The 23,229-nt window shown below is 39.3% G+C and overlaps 1 long non-coding RNA gene across 1 annotated transcript in view; it reads left to right on the forward strand.

Moving 5' to 3' along the window:
• The window catches only part of LOC138752358 (uncharacterized), a 54,821-nt gene extending 31,802 nt beyond the window's left edge, over positions 1 to 23,019 (forward strand). The window contains exon 4 of the long non-coding RNA XR_011350556.1: positions 22,904 to 23,019. This is a non-coding gene — a long non-coding RNA (uncharacterized lncRNA). The remainder of the gene's footprint in view (positions 1 to 22,903) is intronic.
• The last annotated feature ends 210 nt before the right edge of the window (positions 23,020 to 23,229 follow it).

Below are 23,229 nucleotides of genomic sequence, written 5' to 3' on the forward strand. Positions count from 1 at the left end.
AACTCGATTATTTTGAATCATCAAGGGTGATTTTCTCTGTTGTGCATTTCTAATAGCCACTCGTAAAATTATTTCTCTGTCGTAATAATTCAAGCAATGAACCAAAACAGGTCTTGGACTTTGACCTGAAATAGGTCTTCTATGCAAGGCTCTGTGAGCACGTTCCAGTATTATACCTTCCGGGAAATGTTCTTGACCCAGCACCTGCGGAATCCATTCAGTAAAAAATTTTCTTGGGTCTGCTCCCTCCATACCTTCCGGCAAACTAATAATCTTTATATTGTTCCGTCTGGATTGGTTTTCCAAATAATCAATCTTTTTCACCAAATTTTTATTTTGAGTTTGTAAGTCTTCGACCATTTTGATCACATCAAAAACTTGATCCCGTATTTCGTCTATATCTTCTTCACACGAATTAAATTTATCTCTCACTTCAAGCTTAAAAGCTCCAAACTCAGCCATCTGTTGAGAATGTATTTTCACCAGAGTATTAAACCTAGTACCAAGTTCAGTCATAATCTTGGATAATCCCTGCATTGTATAAGATAATTTAGATTCAAGATTCACAAAAATCTTTTCAATTGGAAGAGATTTTTGCTCAACAGATTCCTGCTTCTTCTGCATAACCAAAGGATCTTCTGTTCCTTCCTTCATTCTGGTTGCCTTCCTTGTAGTATGACTGCGTGTGGAAACCCCAGCCACAGCCTCTCCAGCAGTGAGTGGAGGACGCTGGCCGGGGTTTTCCCCAGTCCATAATGTATTAAGTTCTCCCAGTACATCAAGTTGTATAGGTTCTTCTATCTCAAGAGGTGCAGTTTTCAGCGCCACCTCTATAGTTGACAAATGCCTTTGAGAAACTCTTTGTTCTAAAGGCTGTATGGCGCCCTCTTTAGGGGGCTCTACTGATGTAACATAGAGCTCTACATCCAAACACTGTACCTCTCTCCTGGGATCCATTTCACGTTGAGTCCCGGTGTCTTTCCTGCAGGTAGGCTCCAAAACTTGAACTTTTGGAAAATGTCATTTTTGATGATCTGTTATCGTTTTATTTTGCTCTTTTTCACCAATTGTACCATCATAAGTTAAATTAACAGCACTGAAATTATCTAAACTTTTAAAGAATTTTAACGGGCATTTCTAGACAAAACAATAAGATAGAGTCAGGAGAGGACTGGAAGGCACGTCTGATCCTTACGCTATTTTGCCATGCCCCCTCCCACTTCAGTGTCTTGCTGATGAAACTTGCCCCTTCAGGGTTCACCAGATGATAATCTCTTTCTATCAGGTCATCACAGAGTTCCTTTCTGTTTCACTTATTCCAAGTGAAACATTAGATAGTCAGTCCTCTCCTGTTGCATGAACCACAAGGGCTTTAACCAAGCCATCTTACAACTGGGGCTTTCCAAAATCTTGCCAGCTTGTCCTGTTCCAGTCCCAGCTGCTGTCTGCTGCTGTAACATTGTACAAGTGATCTCGGTGTGTGTGTGTCTCTCTCTCTCTCTGAGAAAAAGCCTGTTTGACTCTCTCTGCTTGCAAAACCATGTAACCCTCTCAGAACAGCAAGTTCTCTTCCAAACATGGCGGATCTGACATGCTCTTTCATCTGTTTCCTTTTGCAAACAACAATCCATTAGTGAAGTCTCTTGAGTATTATCCAAAGAACCTGCAAAAGCTCTGGAGCCAATATGTCTTCCATGGGGCAGAGCTCCAGTATTTATATAAGATCTGTTTTAAAGTGTTTGTATGAGACCTACTCTAACATACCTTTCCTAATTTATCTCTCAAAATATATCTATATACTCTGTCACAGCAATAATTACAAATAATCAAAAATCCTCTTTTTTATTATTCTGTTTTGAGGAACTAGACAGCGTTGTCCATTAAGTCCTTTATTATTTAACCTAGCCATAGAACCTTTAGTGATAGCCCTTCATGACTCCAGTGATATTCCGAGTAATTTATAAGGTATCTTTATACTCAGGTGATCTTTTAGTATATATTTCAGATCCTGAGAAATCCATTACTTCAATGCTGTCTTTGCTTTCCCAATTCAGTATTTTTTTCATATAATTTTTTTATTTTTCACACTATGAACCATATTAATTAAAATACACACAAACATTTCCCTCTTGAATATACACAGTGTAATTTTCTTCCCATTGTCCCCCCTCCCTTCCCTCCCTTCTTCCCACCCCCCTCCCAACCCACTAAATGTTCAACATATACAATACAATAAACCCATTAAACAATGTCATTACACAATGAAAATAAACAAGAAAATTGTGTCATCTGCTTTTATACACTGGGTCAGTTCATTTCGCCTTGCTCTCATTCTATAATTTTAGAGGGTGGAAGTCTGTGTTAGGTTTTTTCTGTTGTGTTCCATGTACGGTGCCCACATTTGTTCGAATAATATGACTTTATTTTTTAAATTATATGTTATTTTTACCAAATAGAATACATTTATTCATTTCTATGTACCATTGCTGTACTCTCAGGCTCTCTTCTCATTTCCAGGTTGACATTATACATTTTTTTGCTATATCTAAGGCTATCATAATAAATCTTTTTTTGTGCTTCATCCAGTTTGAGGCCTAATTCTTTACTTCTTATATTACTTAGAAGAAAGATCTCTGGATTTTTTGGTATGTTGCTTTTTGTGATTTTATTTAATATATGGTTTAGATCTTCCCAAAACTTTTTCACTTTCTCACATGCCCAAATTGCATGTACTGTTGTTCCCATTTCCTTCTTACAGCAAAAACATATATCAGATACTGTTGGGTCCCATTTATTTAGCTTTTCGGGCGTGATATATAGCCTATGTAACCAATTATATTGTATCATGCGTAACCTCGTGTTTATTGTATTTCTCATAGTTCCGGAGCATAGCTTTTCCCATATTTCATTTTTTTATCTTTATGTTTAGATCTTGTTCCCACTTTTGTTTGGGTTTAAATTTTTTCTTGTATATAAACTATTAAGAATGCTATGTTGAGTAAATTTCATTTGCGGAAATTAAAGATGGTGATATGGCTTTACCTAATTTTAGATTTTATTATTGGGCAGTTAATATTCAATATATTATTTTCTTGGTATATTATTCTGACAAACCTGAACACCCTCATTGGACAGATATGTAGTTGAAATCTGTACAGAGCTGTTCATTAGCTTCCTTACTGGGACCTGCTCTTCCTTTTACAATTTCAAAGATTAACCCAATTCTTGAACATACATTACAGATTTAGTTTCAATTTTGCATATTTTTTTATTTAAAATTTTTTAGTTTATCAAGTACTATTTATCTTCATTATTTTTTTCTTATCGTCTATAATGGATCAAGTTTTTTCTTTTTGGAAAATGAAACGAATTGTTTATTTTTTTGAAATTTTATAGATGGATGTTTAATGTAACTAACAAATATACCTGTTACATTTTTTTTAGATATTTCCATGTTCAAAGTTTTTTTGAATATTTCCTAACAATGGATTTGTGGGAGGAAGGTCATGTTTGACCAATCTGATTGAATTTTTTGAAGAGGTGACTAGGAATGTGGATGAGGGTAGCACAGTGGATGTTGTCTATATGGACTTCAGTAAGGCCTTTGATAAGGTACCACATGGAAGGTTAGTTAGCAAGGTGCAGTCTTTAGGTATAAATTTTAAGATAGTCAAATGGATTGAACATTGGCTGAAAGGGAGAGGCCAGAGAGTGGTAGTGGATAATTGTCTGTCAGGTTGGAGGCCGGTGACCAGTGGTGTGCCTCAAGGATCTGTATTGGGCCCATTGTTGTTCGTTATATACATTAATGATCTAGATGATGGGGTGGTGAATTGGATTAGTAAATATGCAGACGATACTAAGATAGGTGGAATAGTGGATAATGAAGAAGGTTTTCAAGGATTGCAGAGGGATTTGGGCTGCTTAGAAAAGTGGGCTGAAAAATGGCAGATGGAATTTAATGCTGATAAGTGTGAGGTGCTTCATTTTGGTAAGAAGAATCAGAATAGGACATACGTGGTAAATGGGAGAGCATTGAGGAATACAGAAGAGCAGAAAGATTTAGGAGTGACGGTACATCGTTCCCTGAAGGTAGAAACTCACGTGAATAGGGTGGTGAAGAAGGCTTTTAGTATGCTGGCCTTTATCAATCATTGCATGGAATATAGGAGTTGGGAGGTGATGTTGAGATTGTATAAGACGTTGGTGCGGCCTAATTTGGAGTTCTGTGTGCAGTTCTGGTCGCCTAATTATAGGAAGGATATAAACAGAGTGGAGAGAGTGCAGAGAAGGTTTACCAGAATGTAACCTGGGTTTAAGCATCTAGAGTATAGGGAGAGATTGGACAGATTAGGTCTTTATTCTTTGGAGCGTAGAAGGTTGAGAGGGGATTTGATAGAAGTATTTAAGATTATGAAAGGGATAGACAGAATGGATGTGGATAGACTATTTCCGTTAAGAGGAGGAAAGATTAAAACAAGAGGACATGAGTTAAGAATTAAGGGGCAGAGGTTTAGAGGTAACATGAGGGGGAACTTCTTTACTCAGATAGTGGTAGCCGTGTGGAATGATCTTCCGGGAGAAATAGTGGCGGCAAAGTCAATTGTATTATTTAAGAAAAGGTTGGACAGGTATATGGATGAGAAGAAGATGGAGGGTTATGAGCATTGTGCAGGGAGGTGGGACTAGAAAGGGGTGTTTGGTTCGGTGCGGACTAGAAGGGCCTAATGGCCTGTTTCCGTGCTGTAATTGTTATGTTATGTTATGTTATGTTAACTTTCCTTTAGCATATCATTTGAATCCTTCCCATAAGGGTTTAATAGGTAATATTTACAATAATTTATTAAAATTGCAATCGATCTATAATGTTAAAATTAAAGGGCCGTGGGAATTGAAACTTCAGTCACTTCTCCCAGAGGAACTTTGGGGAAAAAAAAACTCTTGGAATGGTTAATACCTCTTCATTATGTGCTCAAAACACATTGATTCAGTTTAAAATGGTACATCAGGTTCATATATCCAAAGATAAATTGGCCCGTTTTCTTTCCTAATATTAGCCCGATGTATGATAGATGTAAATCACAAGTGGCCACACTAACGCAAATGTTTTAGTTTTGCTCTGTATGGAGAAGTATTGGACAGATATTTTCTAGACTTTGTCAATTGTACTGGGAATTAGATTGCAACCTAATCCATTCACTGCTATTTTTGGAATTATAGTTCCAGAGGTGTGTCAAGTTCCCACTTCTGCACATTGACGGTCGCCTTTACTGCACTGTTAGCCAGAAGAGCCATTTTATTTACATGGAAAGATCCTTATTCACCTACTTTGATACAATGGCTCTCTCAAGTTATATCATGTTTAAGTTCAGAAAAAATTAGAAGTTTCGCTTTTGGTACTTCTTAAGTTTGAAGAGACTTGGTGTCCTTTTATAAACTATTTTCATACGAGTTAATTTGTATTTTGATTTTACCTTCCTGACTATTTTGGATTTCTGTTGTTTTTTTTATTGGCATAGACCAGATAAATAGTTTGTAGTGAATTCTCAGTTTAGGCTACCCAGCCTTTTCTATTGCTGTTTTTTCTTTATTTTGGTAGGTTAGATGGAGTTTTAACAATTTTTTTCTCATTTTTGAAGATTCCAAATTGAGGAGAAAGGGATAATATTATTCAATATGTTATAATGTTATACATTGTATTAAGTGTTGCATTTGATGTTTCTGTTATTACTATTCAATTCTATTCTCCTCATGTATTGCTTACTTATAATAAGTTTAATAAAAAGAAAGATGTTCTGAATTGGCCATTTTCTCACAAATGGTTTTCATTCATATAATATTAGCCATCCATCCATTCTAAACATGCTTTCTCGTTGACGATATTGTCCCAATGTTTTGACTTTATTTCACTGGTGGATAGCATGAGAATCAATATATTGGAATTTATTTACAAGTGTAAATAGGGTGACACAGTTAGCATAGAGGTTAGCAGGACACTGTTACAGTGCCACTGTCTTGGGTTCAAATCCAGTGCTGTCTGTAAGGAGTTAGTACATTCTCCCCGTGTCTACATATGTTTCCTCTGGGTGCTCCCACCCTTCAAAATGTACTGGAGTATAGGTCAATTGGGTGGCATGGGCTTGTGGGCCAAAAGAAACTGGTACAGGGCTAAAATGCCTAAATTTAAAAATAAAATCTAATGAAGATGTAGGTAACAACCTTGATGCTATATTTCAAGGTGAATGTGCTTTATTTAATCTCTGCTGTTAAACTGATTGAGAAAGTCATCATAATGGTTTCACATCTGCATTTGAACAAAATAGACTTCTTTGGTAATTGATTCAGGTGAGATAATAGATAAGGCTATACTTTATGACATTGGCAAAATAATTAAACCTTTGGTAAGTAATTGTCTGGATGGAGTAAATGAAGACACTTTATTCATTAAGTATGGGATTTAGAAGTCATTTCATTTACTAGTAATTAAAACAGGGACTGCATTTATCTTGCAAGCAATTCTAACTCTGAAGGAGCTGCATTTCCATGATACAAGGTCAGTGCATTCACGAAAGATTAGAACAGAGATCAGGTATTAAAGATGCTTCTACTGATTTGAAAGAAAGATGGTTCTTGTTATATAGTCAGGATAATGTGAACTATTTTTTAACCGTGTAAGAATACACCCTTCTCACTTTAGTAATTGTAGTGCTCCATTATGGGGTGTATGCGTATGTGTGTGAGAACAGTTTTTCTGTGATGGTGGAAGGCATCAGTAGGTAAAGTCTCTTTTGTTATTTGAATCTTGCACCTCTAAGTTATTTAACAAGCTTCGCAGTTCAATAACATTTTTTTTTATTACATTTTCACAGGACTGAGTTGCATCACCAATGAAACATTTTGTTCTACATAGGCCATACATTTACACACTGAATATCCCATTTTAGTTCGAGAATGGTCCAAGTGCACACAATTCTGGCAATAGTCACATCTAATAGCAAATACATGATAGCATTATTGCAGAAACAGGTAATGCTAAAGAAATTGCATAGAAAAATAAATTGTGCTGTCAATCGAAGTGCAATGCTATCAGAGAGCAGCAGCAACCATTAAGGATCAACACCGTCCAGGACATGCTCTGTTCTTCCTGCTGCCATCAGGAAAGAGATACTATTGGCACAGAGCTTGTATCTCCAGGTTCACAGACTGCTGCTACCCCTCAGACTCCTAAAAAACAGACTTAATTAAGGATTCTTATTTTTAATCATTAGTTATTACTGAAAATTTATTTTTCTGTATTTGCACAGTTTGTTTACATTTCTTTCATGAGGGCAGTTTACAGTCATGGATAATTAGAAATGTGCCTGACTCGCTCTGTATGTGATGTCATGTATTCTGACAATAAATCTGAACTTTGAACATGAATTAACATCAGCACCACTATGTTAGAGCTCAACACTCCATCCATTGCATCTCTTAACTTGCACAGCTCAATAAACATTCAGCATGGGAAACAGGCCGGTGAGATGGGCTGAAGACCTTGGTTTCATGTTTTATTGCTTGAGGGACCCTTAGCTTGATTTTGAGGAATCGTGGGTCAATAAATTTCTGTGGCTGGTGCTTTGATTGCGCAAAGGCTCAGTATATTTCAGAATTGAACATCTAACACATTTCCTGTTGAAAAGGCTTCTTTATGCTTCTGTTGCTCCAAGACATTCGTCCATTTTCCTTTGGAAAACAAGGAGAGGACTTACGTAGAATGACAAGTTACTGGAGAGGAGGGGGTGGAGGAGGAAAAGGGATAGTCTCTGCTAAAAGACCATCAGTCTTCGCCCAGGGTGTTCATGGACCAGTGCCACACTAACTATCTGAGACTCTCATATTCATGAAATAATATTTATTTATTTGTACAGATTAAATTTTTGTCCTGCATGTGTATGGTTTGTCTGTATGCTTTGTCTGGCTGTATGTCTGCTTTTTTTTGCACCGAGGATCAGAGAACACTTTTGTTGGGTTGTACTTGTACATTCAGATGACAATAAACTTGACTTGGCTCATGCAGACTGGCATGACCAAGGACCACTGAGTTCCTCCAGCAGCTTGCTTCTGGCTGCCCGAATGCTTCCTATGTAGAAGAAAGAATTGAACCATGATTTATTTTGTGACTGGTTAACTGAAAATACGGTAGATATTTATCACAAATGGTTTTCATTCATATAATATTAGTCATCCATCCATTCTAAACATGCTTTCTCGTTGACGATATTGTCCCAATGTTTTGACTTTATTTCACTGGTGGATAGCATGAGAATCAATATATTGGAATTTATTTACAAGTGTAAATAGGGTGACACAGTTAGCATAGAGGTTAGCAGGACACTGTTACAGTGCACTGTCTTGGGTTCAAATCCGGTGCTGTCTGTAAGGAGTTAGTACATTCTCCCCGTGTCTACATATGTTTCCTCTGGGTGCTCCCACCCTTCAAAACGTACTGGAGTGTAGGTCATATGGGTGGCATGGGCTTGTGGGCCAAAAGAAACTATTTCTTCTCTCCTGACACTCAACAGCATTATTTTAAAAAAGCAGCAATAAAAGAATAACCGCAGCATCCTTGGGCTTTTATCACCCACTTTAACATTTTGAGGGTAGACCGATAACTTTTGCAGAATTACATATTTACAACAGGAGCACAACTCAACCAATAGAACCCCACCAAATACCAGTGGTTGGTCCAAGGGGGGTCTGAGCACAAAGTACCAGACAACATACTGTATATATTCACACTACTTTTGAATGGCTTCCTGGATATACAAGCAGCCAGAATATTAAGTAACAAACACATATGTGGTGGACTGTTTTAAATGGCAGGAATTAGTCTTTCATTATGCGTCAGTGCAAAAGATGTGTTCCCTCTTTCCATCTTGAAAGCTACAATATATTCCAATGATTGGTTTCAAGGGCCTTAAGATATCAGTAAAAGTTGACAGATTTTGAAGTCTGGTTCTTGTCATTTGAATTAACTAAAGATGTCCCAAATAATTCCAAACAATTATCACTCAATGAGATGCGGCTGTCCTGATTGAATAGTTGGAAATATAAAGGCAGGTGAATCCACTAATGCTGGGAATGAGTGGGACAGGGAGCACTGAGGAGGTTGTGGAGCACTGAGGAGGTTGTGGAGCACTGAGGAGGTTGTGGAGCACTGAGGAGGTTGTGGAGCACTGAGGAGGTTGTGGAGCACTGAGGAGGTTGTGGAGCACTGAGGAGGTTGTGGAGCACTGAGGAGGTTGTGGAGCACTGAGGAGGTTGTGGAGCACTGAGGAGGTTGTGGAGCACTGAGGAGGTTGTGGAGCACTGAGGAGGTTGTGGAGCACTGAGGAGGTTGTGGAGCACTGAGGAGGTTGTGGAGCACTGAGGAGGTTGTGGAGCACTGAGGAGGTTGTGGAGCACTGAGGAGGTTGTGGAGCACTGAGGAGGTTGTGGAGCACTGAGGAGGTTGTGGAGCACTGAGGAGGTTGTGGAGCACTGAGGAGGTTGTGGAGCACTGAGGAGGTTGTGGAGCACTGAGGAGGTTGTGGAGCACTGAGGAGGTTGTGGAGCACTGAGGAGGTTGTGGAGCACTGAGGAGGTTGTGGAGCACTGAGGAGGTTGTGGAGCACTGAGGAGGTTGTGGAGCACTGAGGAGGTTGTGGAGCACTGAGGAGGTTGTGGAGCACTGAGGAGGTTGTGGAGCACTGAGGAGGTTGTGGAGCACTGAGGAGGTTGTGAAGTATTGAGGATTTGCAAAACTACCTTGTACATCTCCCTTTCCTTGTGACACTGATATTGGAAGCAATGGGCCACAAGTGAGTAGAAACAGGAAAGTCTGTAGAAGTTGTGATTGCAGTAAAAACACAATATTGGAAAAACTCAGCTCTTGGACCCTCTCATTTCTTCCTGTTTCCACCCCGCCCAACTCTTTGACCTCCCCTGCCTGCCACCTCTATAGGCCTCACTGTTCCCTTTCTAGCTTCCCCAACCCCCCCCCCCCCATTCTTCCCCATTCAGTTACTCCCAATGCCCTCAGTCTTGTCTTCTCCCTCCTGTATCCATCTATAACCCTGTGGCTGTGGACCTGTGATCCTCCCTCCCCCACCCCTGCCATTTTATTCAGGCACCTGCCAACATATTGATCATACTATGAAGAAAAGCTCAGGCCTGAAATGTCACTTGTCTACATCAGGTATGCAGTGTGACCGGGTGAGATTCTCCAGCATTATGTTTTTACTATGGGCAGCGTGAGCCTGCATTGTCTTCATCTGTTTTCAGAACCAATTGATCTAGCCTCCCAGGTGCTGTTATTATTTTTGGTTGCTTATTGTATCTGAGAGTCATCCATTAATAGAAGCATCAATTCTGGGGCTGCTTCTTGAAACATGCCATCACTTTAATCACTGGTTGACATCTATGGTATGATAATGTGTACAATGTTTGTTTATAGGGCCAGCAGAAGGTTCAATATTTGTCACTTGTGTTTTCCTATTCTGACACTTCATCAACCTCCCAAATCTCTTGTGGATCTAATCAGTTCTTGCGGTGAGATGTATGCAGTGTGCAGTCTGGTGCAGGGCCAAGGGCAAACCAGGTTCATTGCTTATAGTGTATTGACTGGCGCTGGCAATATGGAAATATTGTTATCAATCTAACACAGGTTTGTGTGAGGGAAGCAGGTCAGGCATTTGAAAATGGCTGTGATTGTAAGATGAAGTTTTTTTTTCTGACAGTGGTATAACTACAGATCAGAGCTTCAATAAAAACTAGATAAATTACATTTAAAAATTGTTAACTAGCTGAAATGGTCAAGTTCACCTTGCTTTTTGCTAAAATAAATTTGATAAACTTGGATCTGGGGACACAGACATTTCTTCCTTGTTCATTTCAGCAGTGGGGCATGAACGAAGAAGCCCTGGGTAAGCCATTGAGGAAGCTCCACTACCAACATCACTGATGGGCTGGACTGCTAGCAAAGTCCTACCCACAGTTTTGCCACATATTTAGAAAAAGGGATTATTAAATTTAAATTTTTTTGAGATTCAGAAACATTAAAATAATAAATCTGATGGAAATCATTTAAATAATTTTAATTATGTTTAAAGTGGGGAAAAAAATGACACCTGAAGTTCAACAATTTGGAACATTCTTCACTCCTTCTCCTGGTTTCCAACCTTCTGGAAAGACTGTAGACTTCTGCACAATTCTACAGCCAAGATTTAGGATGCTTTATGCTGTTGGAGTGAATTGTGGGTGGAGAACCTTGTTGGAACACTGTTGATCTGATGGAATGCTAACTAGTTTTGAACATGTTTTATTGATCTGTTCTCATGGAAGTGGCAATACAAATCTACAGCCTGGCTAATTACCATTTTTTTTTAAATGCCAAAAATGGTTCTTAACCAAAAGAAAATTATTTCATGAGTTGGTTTGGTTAGATTTTGTGGTCCAAACATTCCGATGTGTGGCACACTGTGGTGCAGCAAGTAGACACAAAATGCAGAAAAGACTGTACTACGGGCTTTAATCCACCCACAGTCTTGTGCACCAGGTTCAGTCTCAATGGTTGCACGTGTGACTGGCCTGGGAGGGGTCGGCTCAAGGTCTCTATCCAGGTCGGTTGATTGACAGCTAGCCAGGTGGAGTCAGCCTCCTAGGTGGTCTTCCTGCAGGTAAAAGGTAGACAGGTAGTTGTATCACCACACCATGGGACCATTGTTTAACCTTTCTTGGTTAAAAGTTATTAGTTATTGATCCAAGAGAAGATTTGTAAATGCAAGATTAGACCAAATGGAAAACACAATATCATGGGTGCTGTTAAATCAGAAGGAAAATGGCTAAGACAGCATTTTAGAGAAACAAGTCACACTAGTATGGTTTTTCAAGTCTTTACAACCAATTTGATTGACTTGATAGTTGAATTAGAGGAGTTTGAGTGTGATCCTTGTGAAAATTGTTTGAAGTTTGACTTCAGGAAATCTTACATTTTTTTGGATGATGAATTCTTGTACCCTCTCTTTACTGAGATTAGGTGACAAGCTATTAGGCCTTTGACAGTCACATCTAATGAGGACACATTGCACAATTCTGCAGTGTATTTTTGAGGATGCAATCTGACCCCGATTCAACAGGTCAGAAGAATTTAAACTTTTGAAGGCAATGGGACTATTACAATGCTAATATGGCGCCCTCCCAGAATGAGGGAAAACTGAATGATCATGAAACAGTTTGCAGTGAAATGAGAAAGATAACTCAAGATTAAAGGAAAAGGTTCCATTATTGTCACATAATACTACATTTAGAATGTAACATACCATACATGAAATTCTTTAACTTTTGTCTACTGTAAGGCAACAGAGTCATCACTTTGTCCAGCCCTTCACACAGAAATGTTCATTCTAAAATTGACCATCCAAATCACAGATCCCACTGGCAATGCTATTTGCAACTTTTGAGAGGAGATGATGATGTTTTTCATTTGTAAATCTGTAGCCCTTTCACACTTGCATATGGTCCCAGGAATTGATAAGCAATTGGCTGAAAAAGGGTTAAGTGAGAAAGCAAAGGTGTCTGAACAGTGGCATGAAATGAAGTCATCTCACACCAGGGATTGACGGCCTCGACCCCTGGTACAATCCCTGGCATGTGCAAATGACAGAATTGCTATCAGGCGAGCATAGAATGGGCAAATGCATTCTAGGACAGAAATGAACCAAGTTTTTGCGTGAGTGCAGGAATGTGAAGGAAGGAAAGATTACAATGATGGTATAAACTTTGCAGTGGGAAAGTCACAGCAGTGGGGGGAGAGAGAGGAAATAAATAGCAATAGTGGACAATTTTTAAACTGCATGGGGAAGTTGGTAGCACTATAGCGCACAATTTATAAAGACGGGGGTGGGGGGGGAGCGATGGCGGACCTGTCTTCTCAGAATGCTGTGCAGCAGAAAAATGCCTCCATGAGTGCTCTGTGCATGCAGCCATGCATAAAGCCCTTTCTCTGGAGCACGTCATTCTGGGAGGGCAGGTCCGCCATCGCTTTTTCCCCCTAGGTATTTATAAACTTACCCACGCTATTTAAAAATTGGCCGCTATTGCTATTTTTTGCTAGCACTTTCCCACGGTCCCTCAAAGGTTTGCATAGTTCAGCACAATAGGGGCTGAAGGGCTCATACTTTGTGTACATACAGCTTAATTATACTTAGGTATGATTAATTTTGTTCAAATGTAAAATCGTAATACATTATTAGGACTTGGGGCAGGTCCACAATCTCTCAATGCGACATGACGTCACCAGTGGAAGGTAGAACACTCCTATCCCCGAGGATGGCTCATCGTAAGTATGAAAGCATGGTGTGTCCCGGTTAGGAGTGGCAAAGTGTGAACAGCTAAAATGCTATGCCTAACCAGAACACTGAATGGCCGATTTACAGGGACGCAAGTGTAAAAAGGGGGGAAAAGTGTCCTAATATTGACTCACTATTTCTATGCAACCAGCTGCCTGTCCCTGCTGAATCTCTCTAGCTTCCCTTTGCTCACTTGAAATTCAAGACCTGCTGCATTATCAGTGTCAGGCACTTGGGAAAAGTGAATTAATTTGTATTGCTTTCACATTTGTATACTCTGCATGGAAACTGCTGGCTTACAAGCAACAGTCCCCATTGATATCCAATTTTATTGCTGCAACCCATTTCAAATGTTAACTGGTTCTGAGCTTTGATCATTGAAGTCCCTGCCAAAATTATCCTTATAAGATTCAGTAGAATTTATCCAAATTTTCTTCTTCAACCAGATATTAATTTGGAAGCCATCCTTTAAATTATTGAGCATTGTGTAATAGTACAGATTCTATCACCAATGTGTATATGTATAGATTGTAGAGGAGGATGACTGTGATTGGCTGAGAGTGTAGCCACATCTACTGGCAGGTCTTAAAGGATTACTCCTAGCCAGACCAGATCATTCTGGACTGGTCGATCTACATGTGATACGCTCCAGTCTTCTAGTTAATAAAAGCCTTGGTTTGGATCAACAATCCTTTGATTCTTTTGACACGTTCTACACATTGTAAATCTGAATAATTTTTATTCCTAGTAATGATTTAGAGAAGTTAATATTTAGAAAAATTAAAATCAGAAAACTAACCACTTGATAACACCTGCATAATCTTCATTAACTGAATACAACAACCACAAGACTCTTGTGGGTAACGGATTTAAGGGTTATGGGGATAAGGCTGGAAAGGGGTACTGATGGTAATGATCAGCCATGATCTAAAATGGCGGTGCTGGCCTGACGGGCCAAATGGCCTACTCCATCTCCTATTGTCTATTGTCTATTATTTGCTTGAAACAGTTGTTTTATACAGTTGCTCTTCAATTTCAATTTTTTGAGGAGAAAATGTAAATGCCATAGGACTTGTGCCAATTGTAATGGTAACTAGTGACAACCTCACTGTGATTTTGGCATTATCTAGTTATAAGAGATCTGTTAAAAGGATTTTTATAATATACAGAGGTTACGATTTAAATGTGTTTGTGTAAAATTAAAATTATCTTGTTTTGCTTGCATTGTAAAATATTAAAAAAAAACTGGCAGAGGTGTCCGTATTATTTCCCCTCGTGACAATGTTGTAAATGTGTGTTTTATAAATATTTTCTAATTAAACTGTAGTTGGCACAGCACACATTTTCCTGGATTGTGGTGGATGAGTGTGTGCCTGTCAGTGACAATAAAAGTTCAGAGGAAGTTGAGCTATCAATCAGCAAATGAGTGGGAACTTGATATCTTGAGCAAGAAAAAACATGAAGTCCAGGTGCGTTATGTTAGTCAATAGGTATGAGTAAGCTTTTCGAATGTTTTTTAAACAAAAAAGTCTGATCTGCCAGTCAGCAGAAACTAGAGAATGATATTTCCAGATGAAAAATGAGGTTTGCACATGAATATCTAGGAGGAAAGTTGTTGAAAAGATGAAAAGAAAATCTGATCAGATAACATTCAACTGAGATGTCGCTTTTGTAAAAAATAAATGTAGGCTGTTGACGCATAACTGGGGATTCAATTTTTGAAAGAAAAATGGAATACATAATGTACATCAGGGAATGTCAGTGTAGTAACACAGTTTTTAAGCAAGGATGATGATTATTTGTATTGTACAAGAAAACAGTGCAAGTTATTCAATGCAAGAGGCGACATCTCTATTGTTGGATGCTTTCTTTTAATGAAAAGGATAAAGTGATCCAATTCTAACAGTAATCCAGTATCCCTCATGGCCAGACTGAGCTCAAAGGTTTTATGTCGTTCAACTTGATTTGTATTTCCTGCAAAAGATTCTTGGAATCCCTGGAAAAGCTCAAAGGGGTAGAATTTGACCACCATAGTGCAAAATGGATACTTAGACAATAGGAACCTATTTGTTTGCCTCTGTTGTAATTTGCATGGATAGTGAAGACTCAACAACTCTGCTGAAAGATCCTCAACTCCATGAAAGACTCTCTTGGGTCTGCCTGGATCTAGGTGATCTTCCATTACAGTGAGATGTCAGTGAAAGAATGCAGCTGATTGGCACATTCTTGACTGGAGGCATATGTGCTGAGGGATGCACTGAAGCTTGGTGCAGCCAATGCAAAGGCTCTGTGGGGAAGGACCACAGTGCAGAGTCTTAGACATCAAGGGTCAAGTTTGAGGGAAGCCCCTCAAACATCTGAAAGCTATATCACCCCCATGGTTGATAATGGTCCTATTTATGAAAGGGAAGTGCTAACACTACGAACAGAACATGAATGTACAGACTGACACTAAAAATGTCTACAGTGAATGACACTAAAAATGTAAAGAACCTTTATACTATTTTCCTTTGTATATATTTCAATGCAAAATATTGAGTCCACGCTGCTGAAGATCCAGCTGCGCTGGATGGGTCACGTCTCCAGAATGGAGGACCATCGCCTTCCCAAGATCGTGTTATATGGCGAGCTCTCCACTGGCCACCGTGACAGAGGTGCACCAAAGAAAAGGTACAAGGACTGCCTAAAGAAATCTCTTGGTGCCTGCCACATTGACCACCGCCAGTGGGCTGATAACGCCTCAAACCGTGCATCTTGGCGCCTCACAGTTTGGCGGGCAGCAACCTCCTTTGAAGAAGACCGCAGAGCCCACCTCACTGACAAAAGGCAAAGGAGGAAAAACCCAACACCCAACCCCAACCAACCAATTTTCCCTTGCAACCGCTGCAATCGTGTCTGCCTGTCCCGCATCGGACTTGTCAGCCACAAACGAGCCTGCAGCTGACGTGGACTTTTTACCCCCTCCATAAATCTTCGTCCGCGAAGCCAAGCCAAAGAAAAAAAAAGAAAAAAGAAAGATATTGAGAAGTGCAGGAGATGGGGGAAATGGGGGATTGCAAGTTGAAATAAACCATCTAGTTGACGACACCCATGATGCAAAAGTGAAATTTGATTTACTTTCATGGATGCTTGGAAGATATTTTCAGAGCGTAAGTAATTTGCATCCAGGTATGGTGAAAATATTTGGTTTGTTGATTAAGGTAAATGAAAATGTTTAAGCCATGGGCAAAATAATTGGTTAAAGTTCAGGTGAAAATGATTACTCAATCCCCACTCTCTCCTGGAGGAAGATGGAATTGAAGGAGGAAAACTAATTCCTCCAAATGTAGCCGCACAATTGAATGGAGAGTTTAAACTATGGTAACTGGATTAGATCCTGAATGTCAGGATTGTATGAAAGAGAAGCTCCTTTGTGTACAAGTTGAGTGTAATCCTGTAGTGACTTAGACATGTGTTGGACTAGATCATCTGGGACATGGCCTATGGCCTAAAATAACCACCTGTTATCCTGACCTGGCTGCATGTACGTTTATGGCTGACGTCCTAAGCTTTCTAAAGGCAGGCAGCTGGTGAGGTGGAGCAGGCTCCAGCGAGAATACCCTGAGAACTTCTGCCTTAATGCACTTCCAATCTTAGCTAGCTCCCTAACTGTCAGTTTTTTTTAATATCTAGAGGCATTTTAGAGCTATTCAAAAAGATCTAAAATTATTTTGAAGCAAATATATTAATTAAAACACATCAAAATTCTAACAACTTATTTTATTTCAATCTGTTTAATAAATCAGTTAATTACCTTTTTCCAAAGGACTTTTGAAATAAATGGAGCAGTTGTTCCCATTACCAGGCCTTTCTGGTTTAAAGCTGGGAGCAAATGTGGAACACATCCAGACTTTGTGTAACCCTTTTGACATGCGTCCCAGTAAATCAGCTGTTCGGTGTCTCAGTTAGGCCACTCTTAACCAGGACACTGAACACTTTCGTACTCACCTCGAGCCTTCCCCGGGATAGGAGTTTTCTCCCTTCTACTGTTGACATCATGATGGATCGAGCGATGTTGGACCTGCCCTAAATCCTGATCAATGTCTTATGATCTTGCATGGATAGTTACATCTACATTTAAATTATAAAATAATTAAGATTTCTGTACAGCACAGTATGAGCCCTTAAGTCCATGGCGGTTGTTGTACCGACCTATATAAACCTTTATAAGGGACCGTGGGAAAGTGCTAGCAATAAATAGTAATAGCAGCCAATTTTTAAACAGCGTGGGAAAGTTGGTAGCGCTATTGTGGCACAATTTATAAATACCGAGGGGGCGGGGGGGGAGAAAGTGATGGCGGACCTACCCTCCCAGAATTCTCATAAAAATAAGCAGCAGAAAAATGGCTGTTTGCATGGAGCACATATGGAGAGGTTTCTCTGCTACATGGAATTCTGGGAGGGCAAGTCCGCCATCACTTTTTCCCACTGTCTTTACAAATTGTGCACAATAGCGCTACCAATTTACCCACACTGTTTATAAATTGTCTGCTATTATTAGCACTTTCCTTTCTCTTTTGCTGCAACTTTCCCTCAGATAAGTTTATACCTTCATTTTCATCCTTTCTTTCCTTCACATTCCTGCACTTGTGCAAAAATGTGCGTCATTTCTGTCCTATAATGCAATTCTCACTTTCACACTCGGCTAATCTGCACGCCGGGGATTGCAGTAGGCCTCGAGGCCGTCTATCCCTGGCATGAAATGTCATAATTTCATGTCGGCAATTCAGACGATTTTGCTTTCACACTTGACCCTTAACCAGTCAATTGGCCGTTAATTCCAGGGACAAGGTGCAAGTGTGAGTCACTGCTTAATCCTGGACTCGATGCTGAATGGAGTGACCGATCAAGCAGAGTGGCATTTGACCATAACATTTCAGTCTGCTTTCTTTCACCACTTAAAGTCTGAGATGTTATGAAGTGTAAATGGCCAATAACCCGCTTAAAAATAAATCTCCTTGTCAGTTCAGCTGGGAATTGGGCAGAAGGTGAAAATGGTGTGTTATCCACAACTTGTAGACCTTGGCCCCTTTTACACAGCCTTTAAAAGTAACTGCCTTTTAACTGCTTCACCTACCTGTGTAAATGCAATGAAGGTGGAATGGGATTCATTTTCATCCCATGTCTGATACTGCCAAGATGATGCAATTCATAACAGATTCTGTCTCGAAGGGTTTACACAGGACGCTGGTGCTGTAATGCTTCAGGTCCCGCCTCCTTTCGCTCCGGGGTGCCTGCTTGCTTATGTAAATGCTGACTTGGCATTTCTTGGTTCAGCTGTCTTTAAAGACAAGTTGTTCACATGCTAATTAATTTGGATTTCTGTGTTTTTTTTTAAAAAAAGGCCTAAATTATTAAAGAATGATCCTCAAAATAACTGAAATAATTCAAAATGTTACATAAAGTCTATAAAGTTAAAGAAAATTTAATTGTTTAAGCTATTCTCCCAAAAAAAACTTAGTCAACCCAAAGAGGTAAAGAATGTTTGTCTGGCAACATATTCACAATGCAATCCAATGTTCAGGTGCAGAAGATTCTCTTAATCAAGACCTGATTCACTCCACTGCAGAGAATGGTGCAGGTTAAACATAAATCAGAATTATTCAGTAACCTGGTTAATTCATGAGGTAATGAACTTAAATTTGTTAGGACGATTGCCTGAAATTTTAACTGTACGGAAGTTGATTATTTTCTGTTTTATTAAATAAATTTAATATAAAACAACCCCCTGAAGAAATTTAGCAGAAATTTTAGATTGGATATCCAAACTAAAACTCCTATTTGTAATATTAATGCACCATTTCCACAAGTTGCAGAGAAACAGTGTAAAGGCAGCTTTACTTACATTGCAAACATTAGGCCCTCTTTGAGCACAAAAAAAAACATACTGAATGAAAACCAACATTAAAAAAAATCAGGCATGTTTTATTAAAAGGGGTGCTGCCATGGTGATATCAAAATAATCCAAAGGTACATTCATGTATCTTGTAGCCTTTGTTCTTCAGGTTGCCTATTAAACATGTTATTAGAAGTAATCTGATCTTAATTATTAATTATTCAAACTAATTGTTCATTTAGAAGCAAAATTGGAAAGAACAGATGAGATGTATTTCCAGGTGGACTGAATTTTAACAGCAAATGAGTTTAAATAATAATTTACAGGGAAGCTAAACCCATAATCAACTTTTTATTTTTATGAGATTTTAAAAGAAATTGGTTTCATTTGGCAGTGTCAATGCATTTGGTACCACTGATATAAATGAAACTGAATATTGTGAGAGATCTACACAATGGAGCTGTCCTAAATTGGACATTTAGTACATGCGACTAAAAATAAATCTCTGCTGCAAATCTGTCCATAAATCATTGGTGGTAATTAGCTGTGTTGTTGGTGCTAATTTAAAATCTGTCTCATAGCAGGGTGATCAGGTCTCTGGCAGAGAGGAGAAGAAGTGAGCTGTAGTGCTAAGGGAGTCCATTGTTAAGGGGATAGATAAAAGGTTCGGCAGAAGAGATTGCGTATCCCATATAGTATGTTTCCTCCCTGATGCCAGGGTTTGAGATATCTCAGATTGAGTTCATGGCATTCTTGGGAAGCATTCTTGGGAGGGAGGGTGAGCAGCCAAATTTCGTGGTCCATGGAGGGATCAATGATTTGGCTAGGAAAGGTGAGGAGGTCCTGCAAGGAGATTTCAGTGAGTTAGGAGCTAGGTAAGAAACCTTTTTCTTACCACTCACATACCACTTTAAGTATTCCCTAAGCCATAGATGCTCTGTGATTAGTAAGGGAGTGCTTAAGGTTGTATGTGGGTAGAAAGAAAAAAAACTAAAAACCACTATTCTAATCATACTTAATCGACTCGTTATGTGCATGGTTTTATAACTCCAAAGAAAATGGACCAAGGACAATTTTTCTCAAGCAAAATATTTCAGTAACAATTAGTTCTAGAGCAGTGGTTCTCAACCTTCCCTTCCCACTCATATACCACCTTAAGCAATCCTTTACTAATCATAGAGATCCAATGGCGTAGAGATTACTTAAAGTGACATGTGAGTGGAAAGGTAAAGGTTGAGAACACTAGGTTGAAGAAGAGGACCTCCAGAATTGTAATCTCAGGATTCTGTGTGCTGGTGAGGTTAGAAATAGGAGAATAATGCAGCCTAACACATGGTGCAGGAGGGAGAGCCTCAGGTATCTGGATCATTGGGCTCTCTTCCAGTGATGGTGGGACATATTCCGACAGGACGGTTTGCATCTGAACTAGTGGGGGACTAATATCCTCGCGGGAAGGTTTGCTACTGCTGCTCTGGTGCGTTTAAACTAGATTTACAGGGGGATGGAAACCAGAGTGCCAGAGCAGATAGAGGAGTGGAGGAGGGAAAAGATGATGTGAAAATTGCATGCACTGTGAGAGTCAATAGGTTGTATGTGGTGCACATTTTCTAAAGTGCATATATTTAATGCAAGGAGTATTGTAGGAAAGACAGACAAGCTTAGAGTGTGGATTAGCATGTGGAATTGTGACATCATGGCCATTCGTGAAACTTGGTTGCAGGAGGGGCAGGACTGACAGCTCAATGTTCCGGGCTTCCTTTGCTTTAGATGTGTTAGAACTGGGGGTGGGGGGGGGGGGGGGTGGGTGGAATGAAAGAAAGGGGGGAGCGGCATTGCTCGTCAGGGAAAATATTACAGCTGTACTCAGGCAGGACAAACCAGAGGACTTGTCTACTGAGGCTACGTGGGTGATGCTGATGAATGGGGAAGTATGACCACACTCGTGGGGGTTGTAATTATAAACCACCCAATAGTCAACAAGAATGGGAGGAGCAAATCTGTAGAGAGATAGCAGGCAGCTGCAGAAAACACAAGGTTGTGATAGTAGGGGATTTTAATTTTCCACATATTGACTGGGACTCCCATACTGTAAAAGGAGTGAATGGCTTGGAGTTTGTCAAATGTATTCAAGCAAGTTTTCTAAATCAATACCAACTAGAGAGAGAGTGTAACACTGGATCTAATATTGGGGAATGAGACAGGTCCAGTGACAGAAGTATGTGTAGGGGAACACTTTGGGTCCAATGATCATAATGCCATTAGTTTCAAGTTAATTATGGAGAAGGATAGGTCTGGGCCTTGGTTTGAGATTCTAAATTGGAAAAATGCTAATTTTGAAGAAATTAAAAAGGATCTTGAATGCATGGATTAGGATGAGTTGCTTTCAGAAAAGGATGAGTGAGGTAAGTGGACGACCTTCAAAGGTGAAATTTTGAGAGTACCGAGTTTTTATGTTCCTGTCAGGATCAAAGGCAGGTTCACAGGCATAGGGAACCTTGGTTTTCGAGGGATAATGGGGATCTGGTTTGGAAGAAGAATGAGGTATAGGCAGGCCCAGTGCCAGACTATTTTTGCACCCTAGGCAAGGCCAACTACTTGCACCCCACCCCCCCCCCCCACAAAATCCCAACTTCAATTTTCAAAAACCGATGTTTTGTAGAAAAAATGAAAAGCATTAAACTTGAAACTGCTAAATTTATTTTAAATTGCAAGAATATGTAATACATCAATCTTTGATTACCTTTCTCAAATACAAAAAATATTTTGGCACATAAATAATTTTGAACTAAAGGGCACTTGGTACATCCGCCAAGAATAACCTTTTACTTCATCCACCTTTAAGTCTACATAAATTTTAAGATTACTTGACATAACCTCCCAATGTGTTAGGACAATATTTTGCTTACAGTCAGACTGAAAAACAAAAAAATACAATTAAAAACATAGCCTCCTTGTTGAAGGTAATAATCTTGTGAATTGTGTTGTTAAAATTTAAGTCTCATAAAAGTTTCAATTTCAGGCACATCAGAATCTCACTTTGCCAGCCTTTTCCTTTGTAAATTGTGTCACCAATTCAATCAGATCAATTGCTGATGCCTGGGCATGTTTAATTGATAGAGTTGCCAACCCATTAGTCTCTGATGCAACATTTTTGAGCGTATGTAAGTATTTCTAAGTTTGAGCTTTGAGGAACTATATTCACCACTTGGCTCTGATACTGCAAATGTGAGGAGGATCCTTAGAGCAACGGAAGCATTGGAACACGATCCTGGAGTTTTTGTTGTAGTATGAAGCGAAGTATTCCTTGTGGTGGTAGAGACATTGGAAGTCTTTGAGCTATTGTCATAAGTTTGTAACCCAGATCTTCAGCGTCAATATATTTCTAACTTAAGATCATTTTTTTAAATTCTGAATAGATTATCCAAATTTCACAACACTGATGTAAAAGTTTCATATGATAGGACTATTCCTTCAAACTGTTCTGCTATTTCCTTCTAAGGTCACAACCGTACATTTAAAAGAATGTAAGGTGTTGAAACCCAGTTATTAGACTATGAAATCTTCATTTGTATAAGCACCTATGTGAATGTAACAAGAAAATACCCATGTACTTGTATGTCAGTAAGATTTGTTGCATTTCATCCTCTGTGGCATTCAGGTACTGAAGAGCTCCCACTTTACCCGAGTCAGACCCTGCATTCAAAAAGATGTTTTGGTTCAGAGTTGAAACAGTTGGAATTTGTCCTTTATTGGAAGCCATGGAAAGATCTCTGCAGTTACCTTAAAATTATGCTTTGAAGTAAAAGCTTTTGAATGACAGAAGAATTTTGTTTCTTTTAATTCTCCATGTAAATGTCATGAAGGCATTTCTGCTTTCCAACCGGCATCAAAACTACCCTTCCAATCCAGATCTCTTTTTGCACTGGATTTGTTTGGCCCCTTGCTGAATAGTTGCCTATTTGCATCTGATGCAGCATGTGTCTG

Source organism: Narcine bancroftii, chromosome 2 (assembly GCF_036971445.1).
Source record: "Narcine bancroftii isolate sNarBan1 chromosome 2, sNarBan1.hap1, whole genome shotgun sequence".
NCBI classification, from domain to species: Eukaryota; Metazoa; Chordata; class Chondrichthyes; order Torpediniformes; family Narcinidae; genus Narcine; species Narcine bancroftii.